Source organism: Bos indicus x Bos taurus, chromosome 27, assembly GCF_003369695.1.
Source record: "Bos indicus x Bos taurus breed Angus x Brahman F1 hybrid chromosome 27, Bos_hybrid_MaternalHap_v2.0, whole genome shotgun sequence".
Taxonomy (NCBI): Eukaryota; Metazoa; Chordata; class Mammalia; order Artiodactyla; family Bovidae; genus Bos; species Bos indicus x Bos taurus.
Genome location: NC_040102.1, coordinates 24,954,963 through 24,973,099, shown reverse-complemented (window position 1 = coordinate 24,973,099; position 18,137 = coordinate 24,954,963). Strand labels below are relative to the sequence as shown.

Sequence of the window (18,137 nt, the reverse complement as noted above, 5' to 3'; positions counted from 1 at the left end):
AGTCATGTCCGACTCTTTGTGATCCTGTGGACTGTAGCCCACCAGGCTGGCTCCATGGGGTTCTCCAGGCAAGAATACTGGAGTGGGTTGCCATTTCCTTCTCCAGGGGATCATCCTGGCCCAGGGATTAAACCTGCATCTTCTGTGTCTCCTGCATTGCAAGTGGATTCTTTACCACTGAGCCACTGAGGAAGCTCTATACAGTTGATCAAATGAGAGGCCTTAGTTCCCTTGTGTCCAAGCTTTCTGCCATATTACTTTGTAAATACACCCCTTAAAGATAGAGCATATTCACCAGCTCTCTGATTTGGTGCTCAAAGGCATGATTTTCTTTGGCTGGCAGAATGATGGTGGAGTCGTCCATGCCAGTTCTGAGTCTAGACCTTAGAGGCATCCTGTGTTTGCACTTGCCTTCTTGCAGTGTATGATCAGCAAGAGAGAAACATGACCTAGTTAGCACACTGGTCTAAGAAAAATTAGAGACTTGTGGAACAGATCTGAACCTATCTTGCTGCTTGGAGCCCACCCAGCCCAGCTGAGCCAAACCTAGATCAGAAAACTCATGTGATTCACAGATGAATAAGCAAAAATGTTTTAAACTACTGAGTTTGGGGGTGGCTTGTTATAAGTACTCTTGTAGCCATCATCGAGATAAAGGAAGACAGGGAAGGAGATGCTAAACTGGGTCAAATACGACTGAGAGAACAAGTAAGATCAGGATTGAGAGCTGACAATGGAATTTAACTACATGGAAGTTACTGGCAACCCCAAAGAGCAGTTTTGTTGACGTGTTGAGGTGATAGGTTCAATAGAGTGTGGGAGAAAGGAAGGATTGAAGAGAACAACCGTACAGACACCAAGAGGGAAAGGGGAGGTGGGATGAATTGGGAGATTGGAATTGACATATATATGCTATTGATACTATGTATAAAATAGATGACCAATGAGAACGTACTGTACAGCACAGGGAACTCTACTCAGTGCTCTGTGGTGACTTAAATGGGAAGGAAATAAAAAAAATGAGGGATATGTATATATGTATAGCTGATTCACTTTACTGTACAGAAGAAACTAGCACAACATTGCAAAGCAGCTATACCCCAATAAATTTTTTTTTAACGTAAAGGCAATTTTAAAAGTAAACTTTAATGCAAAGAGAAGAAGAAGAAAATAGCAACTGGAGGGAGGAGTAGGGTCAAGACAGGGCTTTTTTATGGATGCACTTATTTTTTATGTTTGTTTTCTTTTTAATCGTGCTTTTATTAATGAATAGATGCTATTTAAATCATTTTATAGATTAAGTTAAATAAGCAGGGTGACAATATATTTAACTTACTCTATAAAATGATTTAAATAGCATCTATTCATTAATAAAAGCATGATTAAAAAGAAAACAAACATAAAAAATAAGTGCATCCATAAAAAAGCCCTGTCTTGACCCTACTCCTCCCTCCAGTTGCTATGTTATTCCTCTTCTTCTCTTTGCACTAAAGTTTACTTTTAAAATTGCCTTTACTTAAAAAAAAAAAAATTGTTGCCCTGCTTATTTAACTCATATGCAGAGTACATCATGAGAAACGCTGGGCTGGAAGAAACACAAGCTGGAATCAAGATTGCTGGGAGAAATATCAATAACCTCAGATATGCAGATGACACCACCCTTATGGCAGAAAGTGAAGAGGAACTAAAAAGCCTCTTGATGAAAGTGAAAGAGGAGAGTGAAAAAGTTGGCTTAAAGCTCAACGTTCAGAAAACGAAGATCATGGCATCTGGTCCCATCACTTCATGGCAAATAGATGGGGAAACAGTGGAAACAGTGTCAGACTTTATTTGTTTGGGCTCCAGAATCTCTGCAGATGGTGATTGCAGCCATGAAATTAAAAGACGCTTACTCCTTGGAAGGAAGGTTATGACCAACCTAGATAGCATATTCAAAAACAGAGATATTACTTTGCCAACAAAGGTCTGGCTAGTCAAGGCTATGGTTTTTCCTGTGGTCATGTATGGATGTGAGAGTTGGACTGTGAAGAAAGCTGAGCACCAAAGAATTGATGCTTTTGAACTGTGGTGTTGGAGAAGACTCTTGAGAGTCCCTTGGACTGCAAGGAGATCCAACCAGTCCATTCTAAAGGAGATCAGCCCTGGGATTTCTTTGGAAGGAATGATGCTAAAGCTGAAACACCGGTACTTTGGCCACCTCATGAGAAGAGTTGACTCATTGGAAAAGACTCTGATGCTGGGAGGGATTGGGGGCAGGAGGAGAAGGGGACGCCAGAGGATGAGATGGCTGGATGGCATCACTGACTCGATGGACGTGAATCTGAGTGAACTCCGGGAGTTGGTGATGGACAGTGAGGCCTGGTGTGCTGTGATTCCTGGGGTCGCAAAGAGTCGGACACGACTGAGCAACTGAACTGATAGAATAAGTTTGCAAATGTTCTCAGATATTCCATTAGAGTAGTTAAAATATCATTGTGACCTGACCTACCCAGCTTCAAACGTCTAGAGTATCATATTTGCCAATATCCTCTTTTCAAAAAATAGCTCTTTTGAGAGACACTTCACATACATTCAGTTCACCCATCTGAAGTGCAAACACCCATGATTTTTAGTAGATTCAGAGTTGTGTAACCATTGCCATAATTCATTTTAGAACATTTCCAGTACCCAAAAAGAAACTGCATACCCACTATTAGTCACTAAAGAGAGGCATTTTTAGGATGGCAAAAATAAAAGCATATTTTTATCCTGATAAGGAGAATCTAGTGTAGAGCGGGAAATTCATATTTCAGTAGATGGGAGAATTTCTGGGGCCATATGTCCTTAAGTAGGTAAAAGGACTCAAATCAAGAGGGCAGTAACTGGTAATTCATCCTTAGTACCACAGAAAAAGGCAGAGTGTATGGGTACATATGCAATAAATGGCTATACATCATGGTGGGATATTGAGAAAGACTCTTGATTGCTTCTTTCTTTTTGTCTTTCTTTAACAAAAAGGGTTTATTATCTCACATAAAGAGAAGCAGGTGGGAGCAGGTGGGGTTAATTTCTTCTTCTTTCTTAGTAAAATAGAAAACAGAAGGGAAAGATGGGTCTTTGTTTCTCCCTGTATCTCATTGGCTCCAGTTGGATCACATGCCCGCTTCTAAATGAATCCCTGTTGCCAGGAGAACTCTGCGCACTGATGGACTTGAGTTTGTGCTCCTGAATCAACCAGCTCTAAGGAAGTTGGGCTTGAACTAATCATGACCCCCTGCAGGGATCAGTTCACAAAATGGCATGGTTCATGTTGAATGGGAGACCATGGGATGGATTCTGCAGTCCCAAAAATGTCCTGAGGTCCTCACTTTTCACAATCACAGTTCACAGTTCACAGCACAGGCTGACCTCAGAGACTTAAGCAGAACATCTTAGTTTCCTACAGCTGCTGTAATAAGTTTCCACAAAGTAAATGTAAAGTTCTGGGGTGAGGTGTTTGCACCATGTCACTGGGCTAAAATTCAGGAGTTGACTGTGCTGGTCTCTTCTGGGGCTCCCAGGGCACAATGTTTACTTGACTCTTTCAGCGTCTCATAGCTGCTGATATTCTTTCACTTATAATGCCCTCATCTCCAAAGCCCATCACTCCAATTACGGCTTTCACCATCACATCACCTTCTGTCTGCCTACGACTCCTCTTGCTTCACTCTTAAAAAGGACCATTGTGGTTACTCAGGCCCACCCAGATAATCTCCCCATCTCAAAATCCCTAATTTAATCATATCTACAAAGTCAATGTGGTCATATAAGGTCACTTTCATGGCTTCTGGATTTAGGATGTGGAAATATTTGGGAAGTCATTATTCAGCCTACTTACAATGAGAATGCCGAAAGCCGCTCATTTGAAGAGGAGAGAGAGGCTGCTCTAAGCGGCAGATTTGGGTTAATTTACAACATGAAAGTAGCAGGAGAAGTCAAAGCATTATATTCAGTCAAAGAACCATGATGGGGTTTCAGTTCAGTTCAGTTCAGTTCAGTTTCTCAGTCGTGTCCGACTCTTTGCAACCCCATGAATCGCAGCTCGCCAGGCCTCCCTGTCCATCACCAACTCCCGGAGTTCACTCAGACTCACATCCATCGAGTCAGTGATGCCATCCAGCCATCTCATCCTCTGGCGTCCCCTTCTCCTCCTGCCCCCAATCCCTCCCAGCATCAGAGTCTTTTCCAATGAGTCAACTCTTCACATGAGGTGGCCAAAGTACTGGAGTTTCAGCTTTAGCATCATTCCTTCCAAAGAAATCCCAGGGCTGATCTCCTTTAGAATGGACTGGTTGGATCTCCTTGCAGTCCTAGGGACTCTCAAGAGTCTTCTCCAACACCACAGTTCAAAAGCATCAATTCTTCGGCGCTCATCAATTCTTCTTCACAGTCCAACTCTCACATCCATACATGACCACTGGAAAAACCATAGCCTTGACTAGACAGACCTTTGTTGGCAAAGTAACGTCTCTGCTTTTGAATATGCTATCTAGGTTGGTCATAACTTTCCTTCCAAGGAGTAAGCGTCTTTTAATCTCATGGCTGCAATAACCATCTGCAGTGATTTTGGAGCCCAAACAAATAAAGTCTGACACTGTTTCCACTGTTTCCCCATCTATTTCCCATGAAATGATGGGACCAGATGCCATGATCTTCATTTTCTGAATGTTGAGCTTTAAGCCAACTTTTTCACTCTCCTCTTTCACTTTCATCAAGAGGCTTTTCAGTTCCTCTTCATTTTCTGCCATAAGGGTGGTGTCATCTGCATATCTGAGGTTATTGATATTTCTCCCAGCAATCTTGATTCCAGCTTGTGCTTCACACTGTCCTAAATCAGGAGCATGTCAGCTTCCTAGACTCCTGTGATTAGTCCACAGAAATATAGATTTCTTTTCCGTAAGATACCACACTGGCCCATCACATTGAGGATATTATCTTTAAAAATTTTTGGCTGTGCCATGCAGTTTGTGGGGTCTTAGTTCCTTAAACAGGGATTGAACCTGGGCCCTCAGCAGTGAAAGTGCAGAGTCCTAACCACTGGACAGCCAGCGAATTCCAGAGGATAGAATTCTGATTGGACCTAGTAAGCAAGAGTTTGTAATGACAGCAGACTTATTAGTAAGACATCTGCATGTCTGAGGATGGGGTCTTCAGCCTCAGTGAAATTTCTAGGGCATGTCAAGACATCCTTCCTAAGGTGAAGGATAAGTTGTTGCATCTGGCCCTACTACAGTCAAAAAAGAGACACGAAGCCTAGTGGGTCTCTTTGGGTTTTAGAGGAGACATATCCCCTGGAGAAGGGATAGGCTATCCACTCCAGTATTCTTGGGCTTCCCTGGTGGCTCAGACAGTAAAGAATCTGCCTCCAATACAGGATACCTGGGTTCCATCCCTTGGTTGGGAAGATCCCCTAGAGAAGGGAACAGCTAAGTCACTCCAGTATTCTGGCCTGGGGAATTCCATGGACAGAGGAACATGGCAGGCTACAGTCCATGGGGTCGCCAAGAGTCAGACATGACTGAACAACTTTCCCTTTTTCCTCAGAGTGTATGACTCCAGCCTGTTTACTGGGTGACCCCACCCCTCACCCCCTAAAGCTGCTGGTTTGGAATTGGGTCCAGAGCAAGAGGAGACTCTGAAGCAAGGCCAGGACACTGTGCAAACTGCTCTCCTACTTGGCCCACACAAGCCAGCAGATGGAATGGGGCTTGAAGTAGCAGATGAGAACACTGTTTGGAGCCTTTGGCAGCCCCTGTATGTGAACCACAGGACAAACCCTTAAGATTTTGGAGCAAATTTTGCCAGCTTTTGGGGGTGATTATTCACCTTTTGAGAAACTTGCTTGCTACTGGGTCTTAGAGAGACTGGAATGCTTATGTATGGATCATCAAGTGACCATGAGACCTGAGCTGTGTTCATGAGCTGAATGTTGTCAGATCCACGGAGCCATAAAGTTGAGCATGCAGAGCATGCTCCAACATCCAATGGAGCCAGTGTAGAGGAGACTGAGGCTTCCCTGGTGGCTCAGTGGTAAAGAATCTGCCTGACAAAACACTCTCTGACATAAATCACAGCAAGATCCTCTATGACCCCAGGGTAATGGAAATAACAGCAAAAATAAGCAAATGGGACCTAATTAAATGTAAAAGCTTTTACACAATGAAGGAAACTATTAGCAAGGTGAAAAGACAGCCTTCAGAATGGGAAAAAAGTAATAGCAAATGAAGCAACTGACAAAGAATTAATCTTAAAAATATACAAGCAGCTCAATACCAGAAAAATAAACGACCCAATCAAAAAATGGACCAAAGAACTGAACAGACATTTCTCCAAAGAAGAAATGCTAACAAACACATGAAAAGATGCTCAACATCACTCATATCAGAGAAACGCGAAACAAAACCACAATGAGGTACCATCTCATGCCAGTCAGAATGGCTGCTATCAAAAAGTCTACAAACAATAAATGCTGGAGAGGGTGTGGAGAAAAGGGAACCTTCTTACACTGTTGGTGGGAATGCAAACTAGTACAGCCACTATGGAGAACAGTGTGGAGATTCCTTAAAAAACTGGAAATAGAACTGCCATACGACCCATACAAATCCCACTGCATTCCTGAGCATTGACCCACTGAAGAAACCAGAACTGAAAGAGACATGTGTACCCCAATGTTCACCACGGCATTGTTTACAATAGCCAGGACATGGAAACAACCTAGATGTCCATCAGCAGATAAATAGATAAAAAAGCTGTGGTACATATACACAATGGAATATTACTCAGCTATTAAAAAGAATGCATTTGAGTCAGTTCTAACGAGGAGCCTATTATACAGAGTGAAGTAAGTCAGAAAGAAAAACACCAATATAGTATATTAACGCATATATATGGAATTTAGAAAGATGGTAATGACAACCCTATATGCGAGACAGCAAAAGAGACACAGACATGAAAAAAAAAAAAAACAGACTTTTGAACTCTGTGGGAGAAGGCGAGGGTGGGATGATTTGAGAGAATAGTATTGAAACATATAGTACCATATGTGAAATAGGTGACCAGTCCAAGTTCGATGCATGAAACAGGGCACTCAAAGCCAGTGCACTGGGACAACCAGAGGGATGGGATGGGGAGGGAGGTGGGAGGGGGGTTCAGGATGGTGGACACATGTACACCCATGGCTGATTCATGTCAATGTATGGCAAAAACCACCACAATATTGTAAAGTTATTAGCCTCCAATTAAAATAAATAAATTAATTTTTTAAAGAAAGAATCTGCCTGAAATGTAGAAGACACAGGTTTGATCCCTGGGTTGGAAGGATCCCCTGGAGGAGGGCGTGACAACTCCAATACTCTTGCCTGGAGAATTCCGTGGACAGTGGAGCCTGGGGGGCTCCAGTCCACAGAGTTGGACACAACTGAAGGGACTAAGCAGCAGCAGCAGCATAGAGGAGATCAGGCTTGAGCAGGCCCTGAGGAAACAAGTTAGCTACACCAGGAAATGGCCCAAGTGCCCTTGGCTCCCACTTCCACGCTTAACATTGTTTTCTCCCGGCCTGCATTTATGGCCTCGTGGGGAGTTCCCTAAAGCCAGTTGACTAATGAAGACAGAATGTGTGCCTGAGTCGCAGATGGTTCTGCACAGGATTCAGGCACCACAATACACAGGAGTGCTGCCGCCCCTTTCTGAGTGGTGAAGGGAAATCTCCCACCAAGTGAAACTTGGAGGGGTGCACCTGCTTGTTCATCGTGCTTGCAAAGGGAAAGGGCCAGATGTGCAATTACATACCAGTCAGGGACTGTGGCCGGCAGTTTAGCTGGATAGGTAGGGACTTAAAAGGAATGTGACTGAAAAATTACTAACAAAGAAGTCTTGAGAAGTAGTATATAGATAAACCTCTGTAATTGGGTAAAAAAAAAATCAAGATACTTGTATCCCATGTTAATACTAACTAGTAGGGTTTTAATAATCAAGAGGACAAGATGACATGTTCTGTGGGTTCCAGTCAGCCTTTCCCCAGCCCTTCTTGCCATCATCCTATGGACCCATGAACAAAGTGGCCCTGGTGGTAGGGACGGAGGTTTAGCCTGTGTTCAGCAACATAGACTTCCACTCACCAGTGCTGATCTGGCTGCAGTCACTGCTGAGTGTCCAGTCTGTCAAAGTGAAAAGTGAAAGTGAAGTCGCTCAGTCCTGTCCGGCACTTTGCAACCCCATGGACTGTAGCCTACCAGGTTCCTCCGTCCATGGGATTTTCCAGGCAAGAATACTGGAGTGGGTTGCCATTTCCTTCTTCAAAGCAGACTCTAAAACCAAGTCCCCAATATGGCACCAGTCTGGGATGATCAGCCAGTTTCATGGTGGCAGGTTGATTACACTGTATCAGTTCCATCACAAAATGGGCAGTGTTTTGCTTCTACTGGAATAGATACTCTAGATATGAATTTGCCTTTCCGGCTTGCAATGCTTCTGCCCAAATTACCATCTGTTGTCTTACAGAATGCCTCGCCCACTGTCATAGTATCAGCATTGTAATAGGCATTGCTTCTGATCAAGGAACTCATTTCACACCAAATAAACTATGGCAATAGGACCATGCTCATGGAATTCACAGGTCTTACCAAGTTCCCCATTGTTCTAAAGCAGGTAGCGTGTAAAACAGTCGTTTGAACAGGGTCAGACATACAGCACAAGTTAGGTGGCAGTACTTGCAGGGTGTGGGCAATATTCTCTGGGAGGATGTGTGTGTTAATCATGACCCTGTGGACTGTAACTCACCAGGCTCCTCTGCGCATGGAATTTCCCAGGTGAGAATACTGGAATGGGTACTCATTTTCTTCTCCAGGGGATCTTCCCAACACAGGAATCAAACCTGGATCTCTTGCATTGCAGGTGGTTTCTTTACTGTCTGAGCCACCAGGAAAGCCCCATGGTGCTGTTTCTCCCATAGTCAGGATTCATGAGTCCAGGAATCAAAGGCTGGAAATTGAGGTGTCACCATTTACTATTATGCCTAATGACCCACCAGCAAAATGTTAACTTCCTGTCCCTGTGACCTTATGCTCTGCTAGTCTAGGAGTCCTAGTTCCAAAGCAAGGAATACTTCTGCCAGGAAACACACGAATGATTTCATTGAACTGGAAGTTAAGGCTAGTACCTGAGTAATTGGGGCTCCTTTTGCCCCTGAATTAATAGGCAAAGAAGGGAGTTACTATACTGGCTGGGGTGATTGATCCTGATTACCAAAGGGAAATTGGGCTGCTAGTATAAAATGGAGATGAGTACTATTCAGTATACCAAATCTGCTTGGAAATTTGGTATAATCATGCCCTATGGTTAAAGCCAGCAGCATTTTTTCTCTAGTGGTAGAATTTGATCTCTTCTTTCAAATTGTTCTGCTGAAATATGCACTAAGTATTTAAGATCAGAATTACTGTTGCTACAATGGAGCTTCTCTTTAAAGAGATTCTGTCCTTTCAAAAAATCAGAGTTTCATAGGGACGTTAAAGGTAAATGTTTACACTCCTTTCTTTTGTCCCTTATTTGACTGTTCTGTATCTACCTCCATGTATCCTTTCATGCTTAGGGTCAAAGATCTCAAGAAGATCTGGTCTTCTCATTTGGGTTCTGGAGTTGGTAATCAGTCTATGGCAGATCTCTTACAATGTACCCAGATTCTAAAGAATTCAACATAAGCAGGACTGCTGTTCAGCTGAAAAGCAGTAGTAGGGCTACACTGTTAGTGGGAATGTAAATTGGTGCAGACACTATGGGAGAACAATATGGAGGTTCCTTAAAAAACTAAAAATAGAGCCACCATACGATCCAGCAATCCACTCCTGGGCATATATCCAAAGAAAACATGGTTCTAAAGGATACGTGCACCCTAATGTTCATTGCAGTGCTTTTTACAAGAGCCAGGACAGAGAAGCACCTAGTTGTCCATTGACAGAGGATTGCATAAGGAAGATGTTGTAAGCTGTTTTATATGTACACAATAGAATATCACTCAGCCACTAAAAAGAATGAAATAATGCCATTTGCAGTGACGGGGTGGACCTAGAGAGTGTCCTATTGAGTGAAGTAAGTCAGACAGAGAGAAATATTGTATGACATCCCTTGTATGTGGAGTCTAAATAGAAACGATACAAACAAACTTACTTAAAAAAACAGACAGACTCACAGACTTAGAGAACAAACTTGTGGTTACCGGGGGGAACAGCTGAAAGGAGAGATAGACTGGGAGCCTGGAACTGACATGTACACACTGCTATATTTAAAATAGATAACCAACAAGGACGTACTGCACGGGGCACTCCGCTCAATATTCTATAATAACCTACATAGGAAAAGAATTTGAAAAAGAATAGATACATGTATACCTAAATTACTTTGCCATACCTAAAACTAACACAATACACATTGTTAATCATCTGTACTCCAACATAAAATAATTTAAAAAAAAAAAAGCAGTAGTAGGGCTGCAGTGATTGTTGTTGACTGACATATGTCAGGTTGACATCTGACAAGCTGGTGGCTGGACCATATAGATTATTACATACTTTGACTATCACTGATGCTGCTGCTGCTGCTAAGTCGCTTCAGTCATGTCCAACTCTGTGCGACCCCATAGACGGCAGCCCACCAGGCTCCGCCATCCCTGGGATTCTCCAGGCAAGAACACTGGAGTGGGTTGACTATCACTAAAAAAATCTTAAAAAAAAAAACAAACCACAATGTTGTAAAGCTATTATCCTCCAATTTAAAAATTTAAAACAAAGCAGAGGTAAGTAAGCAGAAGATAAGACTTTACTAAATGAACTCCTCACATGCAGAGGGTTGCAAATGCGTACAACTCTACTGTGTTTAAAGCTTCATGGACTCATACCTTCAGTAATAGTAGTTCTGTTACTTTGTACAACACCGAAAATCTCACTGATCTCCAGCAAACACCAATCAGCCGGTTAGGTGTGGTGTGTATTCATGAAGCACCATTATTGATTACCAAGATCTCATTTTAAATTGTGAGTGGTATTAATGGCATTAAAATCATGGAAGGAGCTGCCTCCTGGGCTCCCAGGCCTCCCATGCTTCTAGAGGCAGATCGAATGCAGCATCATTGTTTCCACTCTGTGAGCAAAGTGCCCAGATTCACACCACCATCTCCCTTAATGAGCTCCATGCCAACCCAAGGGCACCCGAGAAGTTCTTATGACCACCACTGATCCGTATCTTTATGGAGTGTCGTCTCAGCCCCTAACTTGGACAGAACATTTGAACAGGTGCTGGCAGTTACAGCACTGCCGCTTTTTATTTACATCCCAAGAGCAGATTAATACCACTGTCACCCTGCATATGGGTCCTCACATGCAGAGGGCTGCAAATACGTACGACTCTACTATGTTGAAAGCTTCATGGAATCACACCTTCATTAAATAGTAGTTCTGTTATTTTGTACAACGCTGAAAATCTCACAGATTTCAGTGTTTTTATTGGGTCCCTTTTCTAGTTTTTTAGGAAAAAAAGCAGAGAAAGAAAATGGATAAAATGTGACTAATGTGGGTAATCACCTTTATAATTCTTTCCTATACAGTACTCTCATTTTCATCGTTTTTCTTTCAAACCCTCTGAGAAACAAATGTCTCTGGCAATTTGAACTTATTGAAAATCTTTAGACTTCAGCCAACCCTTTCTAAGAAGCGAGAGCATCCTTACGGCTTTTCTCAAGCAAAATAAGAGGTACTCAACTTGAATTATACAAAGTTTCTATTGATTGGGCTGACTTAATATCTTAAGCCTTGATTAAGATTGGAAATACATAATCATCACTATTCAGACTTGGAGAAGTAGAGAATACCCAAAGAGGTCTGCTACCAAGAGTGGTTATTATTAGTGGAAGAGGAGTTGCTCCAAAGTGATAGAGACAATGGATTAAAATAGAGAATCCAGTGGCTCTTGGTCCCTGTTGAGAATACTCAGAGTGCTTATGGGGTCTTGTGAAATCAAAGCAGATGTAAGTTGGGACTACCCTGGCAGTCTACTGGTTAAGACTGGACTACCCTGGCAGTCTACTGGTTAAGACTTTGACTTACAGTGCAGGGGTTGCAGGTTCGTCCCCATATGGGATCTGGGAGCTAAGATCCCTTATGCTTCGCAGCCAAAAAACACCCCCAAAATATAAAGCTTCTAGAAGCACCATTGTAACAAATGCAATGAAGGCTTTTAAAAAATGGTTCATATTTTTAAAATCTTTTTTTAAAAAACCCCCACAACATTGTAAAGCAATTATCCTCCAATTAAAAAGTTAAAAAACAAAAAAACGAAGCAGATATAAGTAAGCAGTAGATAAGAGTTTACTAAATGCACTTCTTTCACGGGTCTGCAGTTGCTGTTGTTCAGTTGCTTCAGTCATGTCTGACTCTTTTCGACCCCATGGACTGCAGGCTTCTCTGTTCATGGGATTCTGCAGGCATGAATACTGGAGTGGGTTGCCATTCCCTTCTCTAGTGGATCTTCCCAACCCAGGGATCAAACCCGAATCTCCTGCATCGCAGGCGGATTCTTTACCAGTGAGCCACTAGGGAAGCCCCTTTCATAGATCTACTGCTATGGTATAACAGGAATAATAACATCATCCATTAATCAAGTACAGGCTACAATGCTTCTCAAAGTATCACTAAGAAATGGAGCCCCCAGGGAACCCCTGGAGAACCTACCACCATCTGTCTGACTTGAAAGTCTCTGTTCTTCCTATTTTATTTCCTATTTTACTTTTCTTGAATGCCTAGCTTCTCCATTGCCAGGGATATTTAGATATTACTGAATTGGCTGCTGAAACTCTTTCCCACTATGACTTATTGCAGACAAGTACCATGGGAAGGAAGTGTGTAAGAGGATAGTTGAAAAAAAAAAAAAACCTTGCTGAGAATCACATCTCATTATTATTTCCCTTTTGTAACACAAGAGTCTGGGCCTTACTGATCTGCAACAATAAAATATGGTCACATATTTATACCAAATTTATACACTTTCACTTGCCAGGTGATTAAGAAGTCCAACTCTTCCTAGGTTTCTCCTCTCCAAATACTCTCTAGAACTCCCAGGGTTGCTTATGACTGTTAATGAATCAGTTCTTCCTGCCTACTGCTGCCTACTGAGAGGGTGAGAACTCAGTAATGTTAAGATTGGACTTCACTGTCCTTTGAGGTTGAGAAAGCCTAGTCTGTTTGTCTTGGATGTCTCCAGCTGTGGCTTTGCACCTTATGTAAGTGGAATTGGTCTTTGTCCTTTCATGTCTGGCTTAGCATAATAAGATCAAGGTTCATGCATGGTGTGTGAATATGCATGAATCAGAATTTAATCCCTTTTTAAAGTTAAGTAATATTCTGTTTTAGGTATAAACTACATTTATTTATTCATTCATCTGTCAATCAGCATTTAGGTCATTCATACCTTTTGGCTGCTGTGGATAATGCTGCTATGAAGATCGATGTACAAACATCTGTTTGAGTTCCTGCTTTCAATTTCTTTGGAAATATACCTAGAAGTTGAATTGCTAGATCATTTGATAATTCTGTTTAGCTTTTCCATATTATTTTCCAGAGTGGCCCCACTGTTTTATATTCCCAGCAGCAGTGCTCAAGGGCTGCAGTTTAACCACATCCTCACCAAACTTTGCTATTTTTGTTTGTTTGTTTGTTTGTTTTAAATATTTTACATTTTCATTCTAGTGGGTTGGAAGTGGTATTTGGCTGTGACTTTGATTTGCATTTCCCTGATGATTAATGTTCCACAGGTCCCAAGCCTCCTGGGGTAGTGCTCTCCATTGGAATGCCTGCTGAACTCACTGGGCTCATGTTAATCCTAGCTATCTCTATAGATGTTTTCCCACTGGGAGACCCTACTTACAACTGGACCTGTTCTTGTGGTTGTTACGATCGCAGGACATACTTCAGCAAAAACCACCAGGGGACTTTGAGGAAGATGCTTTTAACTCACAAGTCCTGGAGGATATATTGCGCAACCAAGGGCCACAGTGAGGTCATGGGAGAAAAGAGAGAGCTTAGAGCTTGGGCTCTGCCTTTATTAGGGTCTGAGAGTGAAGTGTGTCTCGAGTTTCTTGGATTCACTACTTGTTGGCTAATTGAAAGTATAAGAGCAGGAATCATAGCACAAGAAGGGAGAAGTGGGTTATTCAAAGGGATAATTCAATCTTGATTACCTTGGGCTTTCCAAAAGGGGATCTCCATGGGTGGGACAGTCTGGTCCCTTATCTGGTTGGTTTGTTAGTATTAATAACTGTGTCATAGAGCTGGCAATGTGTTTATTCAGAATGGATATCTTTTGAAATAAATGCCTCAGGAATTGAAAGTCAAGCACTTACACTACAGCTAGTGATATTGAGTATCATTTCATGTGCCTATTAACCATTTGCACAAATGTACTGTTTATCTATCTATCCATCTATCAGAAATGCCTGTTCAAGTCCTTTGCCCATTTTTCAACTGGTTTGTCTTTGTTGTTGAATAGTTTTTATTCTTAACAAGTTCCCAGGTGATGATGATCTGAGAATGCTGCTGCTGCTGCTGCTAAGTCGCTTCAGTCGTATCTGACTCTGTGTGACCCCATAGACGGCAGCCCACCAGGCTCTCTGTCCCTGGGATTCTCCAGGCAAGAACACTGGAGTGGGTTGCCATTTCCTTCCCCAATGCAGGAAAGTGAAAAGTGAAAGTGAAGTTGCTCAGTCGTGTCCGACTCCTAGCGACCCCATGGATTGCAGCCTACCAGGCCCCTCCGTCCATGGGATTTTCCAGGCAAGAGTACTGGAGTGGGTTGCCATTGCCTTCTCTGATCTGAGAATAATACTTTGAAAATCACTGTTTTAGATTACAAATGTTAAGTGATGGAATCCCAGTCTTATTTGTGGTATAAAAGATGGGAAAATTTTGCTTGGTGTATGGTTTACTTCTTAGATTTTAATCACTTCTTAGGGTTTTGATATTCATCATCTATGGTTTTCCTGGGATTTTGATATATTAACTTGTTCCCCATAAAGCAACAGTGGGAGTCAGGCAGACCTGAAATTAAAAAATCCCAGTTCTATGTCACCCAACACCTTCAACCCCCGCCACCCCAGAGATCACATATGGATGTGTTATGATATCCTGTGAATACACATCTTACTAAAGCTGGACCTGAAAGGATGTTACTACTGACTTGAAGATTTCGGAAACTCTTGTTCATACATCATAACAAAGCCTCAAAACTCCTAATCAGTAGGAATCATTTTATACATGTGATTTTTTTCTTTTTTAAAAAGGAGTAATTATCTAAAAGAACTCTTGCTTATTAGACTGAATTAGAGGAATTATCATTGGCCATGTGAATATGTAATTACCATGATTTATTTGTCAAGAACTGAACATAAGTAAATTTCCTACACTTTTATTGAATTTGAGAAGTTAATTAATGTGACTATTAAGCAAAACCCAGAGATCATTATACATGAAAGATTTCCTTATAATTCTAATAAATTGATTTCAAAACCTATTAGGCTTGAAATTTCATTCACTTGTCCCTAAACATTTTTCTCTTTGGTTAATGGATCTCTGTACTTATCGTCACTAAAAATATTCTGGATCTATTTAAAAGATTTACAATAGTTCTTGCTGGACATACATAATTAAGTTTGTTTTCTGTGAAAATCAGTGGAAATGTCCTTTGGAATTAATGGAAAAGTATAATTTGTCTTATTATCATTACTTTGTATTTTTTAGTACTTTTTATTCCCCAAATACTATATAATCACTGGTTCCTCTTGAGCTGTTTTTATGTTACCCATTATAATGTTCTTTTAACACAATATGTGATTTACTCTCGTACGTGTCTCTGTGTAGTTCAAGGGGGAAAAGGAATAAGATGGGTTCTTGTACTACCCTGGGTTGGGGGTTCTCAAGATCACCACCAAGTCTGATGATTCCCTAGGAAGACTCACAGAAGTCGATATGTAGTCATTATCATGCTGCTGCTACCGCTAAGTCACTTCAGTCATGTCCGACTCTGTGTGACCCCATAGACGGCAGCCCATCCAGGGATTCCATCCCTGGGATTCTCCAGGCAAGAACACTGGAGTGGGTTGCCATTGCCTTCTCCAATGCATGAAAGTGAAAAGTGATTCCCTAGGAAGACTCACAGAAGTCGATATGTAGTCATTATCATGCTGCTGCTACCGCTAAGTCACTTCAGTCATGTCCGACTCTGTGTGACCCCATAGACGGCAGCCCATCCAGGCTCTCCCATCCCTGGGATTCTCCAGGCAAGAACACTGGAGTGGGTTGCCATTGCCTTCTCCAATGCATGAAAGTGAAAAGTGAAAGTGAAGTCGCTCAGTCGTGTCTGACTCTTAGCGACCCCATGGACTGCAGCCCACCAGGCTCCTCCGTCCATGGGATTTTCCAGGCAGGAGTACTGGAGTGGGGTGCCATTGCCTTCTCCGAGTCATGATCATAACTGTGATTTATTACAGAAACAGATGCAAAGCACAATCAGCAAAGGGAAAATAAATATGCGATTAAAGTCTGGGGGACCAGATGCAATCTTCCAAGGATCCTCTCCTAGTGGACTTGCATAGGATGTGCTTACTTCCCCAACAACAAGTTGTGACGACACTTGAAAAATGCTGTCCACCAGGGAGCTCATTAGAGACTCCACGCCCAAGGTTTTATTGGGAGCTGCTCACAGAGGCAGTCTCTGCCTGGATGGCACCGTATGTCCAAACTCCCAGAAGGAAAGCAGGTGTTCAGATGTCTTGGTTATCTCCCTGGGTGTCTAACTCACTGCAGATTTTGGATATGCCAAACTCTCCATAATCATGAGAACAATTCCTTAAGATCTCTGTCTATCTCTCTATCTACCTACCTACCTACCTACCTACCTATCATCTGTCTATCTGGAAACAGGGAAAAAAGATAGGGAATGCTGTAATTTGTTTATGGTTTTATATATATAACAAGAATTCTTCCAGCCCTGTGGACATCTGAAATCCCCCTTCCATTCATGAACAAGGTATTTATGCACAAAGATCCATCAAAGAGACCAGAAAACCTTTCCAGTCTACCTGAAACTTCAGACTGTATTACCCAGGTAAAGAAGTTAGCATCAAAAACCGTCAATCTACCTTTGTAGTCCTCAGATCGTTGCTTCTTGCAGTTTCTGTCCTGTGATTTTTCAATGGATAACGTGACTTTCTCTTTTAACTCCCCAGGAAATGCCATGCTTGAATGTACCTTGAGATGTGAAGCATGGCAAGAACTAACACCCAAGAACTCATCAGAATAAAAGCAGTCTGACAGCAGTGCTCTGGGGGCCAGCCCCTCTCCTGCTAGCCATCAACATGAAGATGCTCCTAGGCTGAGGAGACGGCAACTTTCCAGGCATAACCAGTGTTTTCCGCATCGGTACTTGTTTACTGGGTAGGTCCAGATCAAGGGCAGACATGGATGGGCAGGGTGAAAACATACACTTTCTACTTCTTTGCCATCTCAGGCTTTCATTTTTTTCCTCATTATTTTGACAGCGTCTTACCTAGTCCCTCTGTGTCTTCTCTCCCTTCTACATTTTCAATTTATTTCGATCTTGGTATAGGATTTTTTTCTGTAAACATGAATCTGTTCATTTTGACTCCCTGAGTCCCATCTCACCCTCTAGGGTTCATTGAATAAATTCTCATATCCCTGACATTGCATTGAAAGACCACCACAGTGTTTCCAGAGTTTATCCTCCCAGCCCCATTTCTTGCCACCTTGCTAGCAAGGGTGAGTCAGTCATTCTCCCTTGACCCTTAAATCTAAGAATTCACCAGATTTTAGAGTCCAGTGGTTTTGTAAGATCCACTATCGGTGAGATGCATTTTTCAAGGAGAATTGGTATTAAATTATACAAACAGATAAGTGCACAGACCTTTATGTTTATACAATAATAATCAATATATAGCTTGATTAATTTTCATAACATAACCTTCATTCAAATCAAGGACATACCATCACCAGCTCCCCGATTAGTCTGCTCAGCTCCTCTTCCACTCACTCCCTGCCCCCTGCCTTCTATCGCCTGTGATTTGT

At 42.1% G+C, this 18,137-nt stretch overlaps 1 long non-coding RNA gene across 2 annotated transcripts in view; it reads left to right on the top strand.

The window, feature by feature from the left end:
• LOC113884994 overlaps positions 1-18,137 on the top strand; it is a 119,625-nt gene that overhangs the window by 17,274 nt on the left and 84,214 nt on the right. For both annotated transcript variants that reach the window (XR_003509089.1, XR_003509090.1), the window contains exon 2: positions 17,282-17,489. This is a non-coding gene — a long non-coding RNA (uncharacterized LOC113884994). The remainder of the gene's footprint in view (positions 1-17,281; positions 17,490-18,137) is intronic.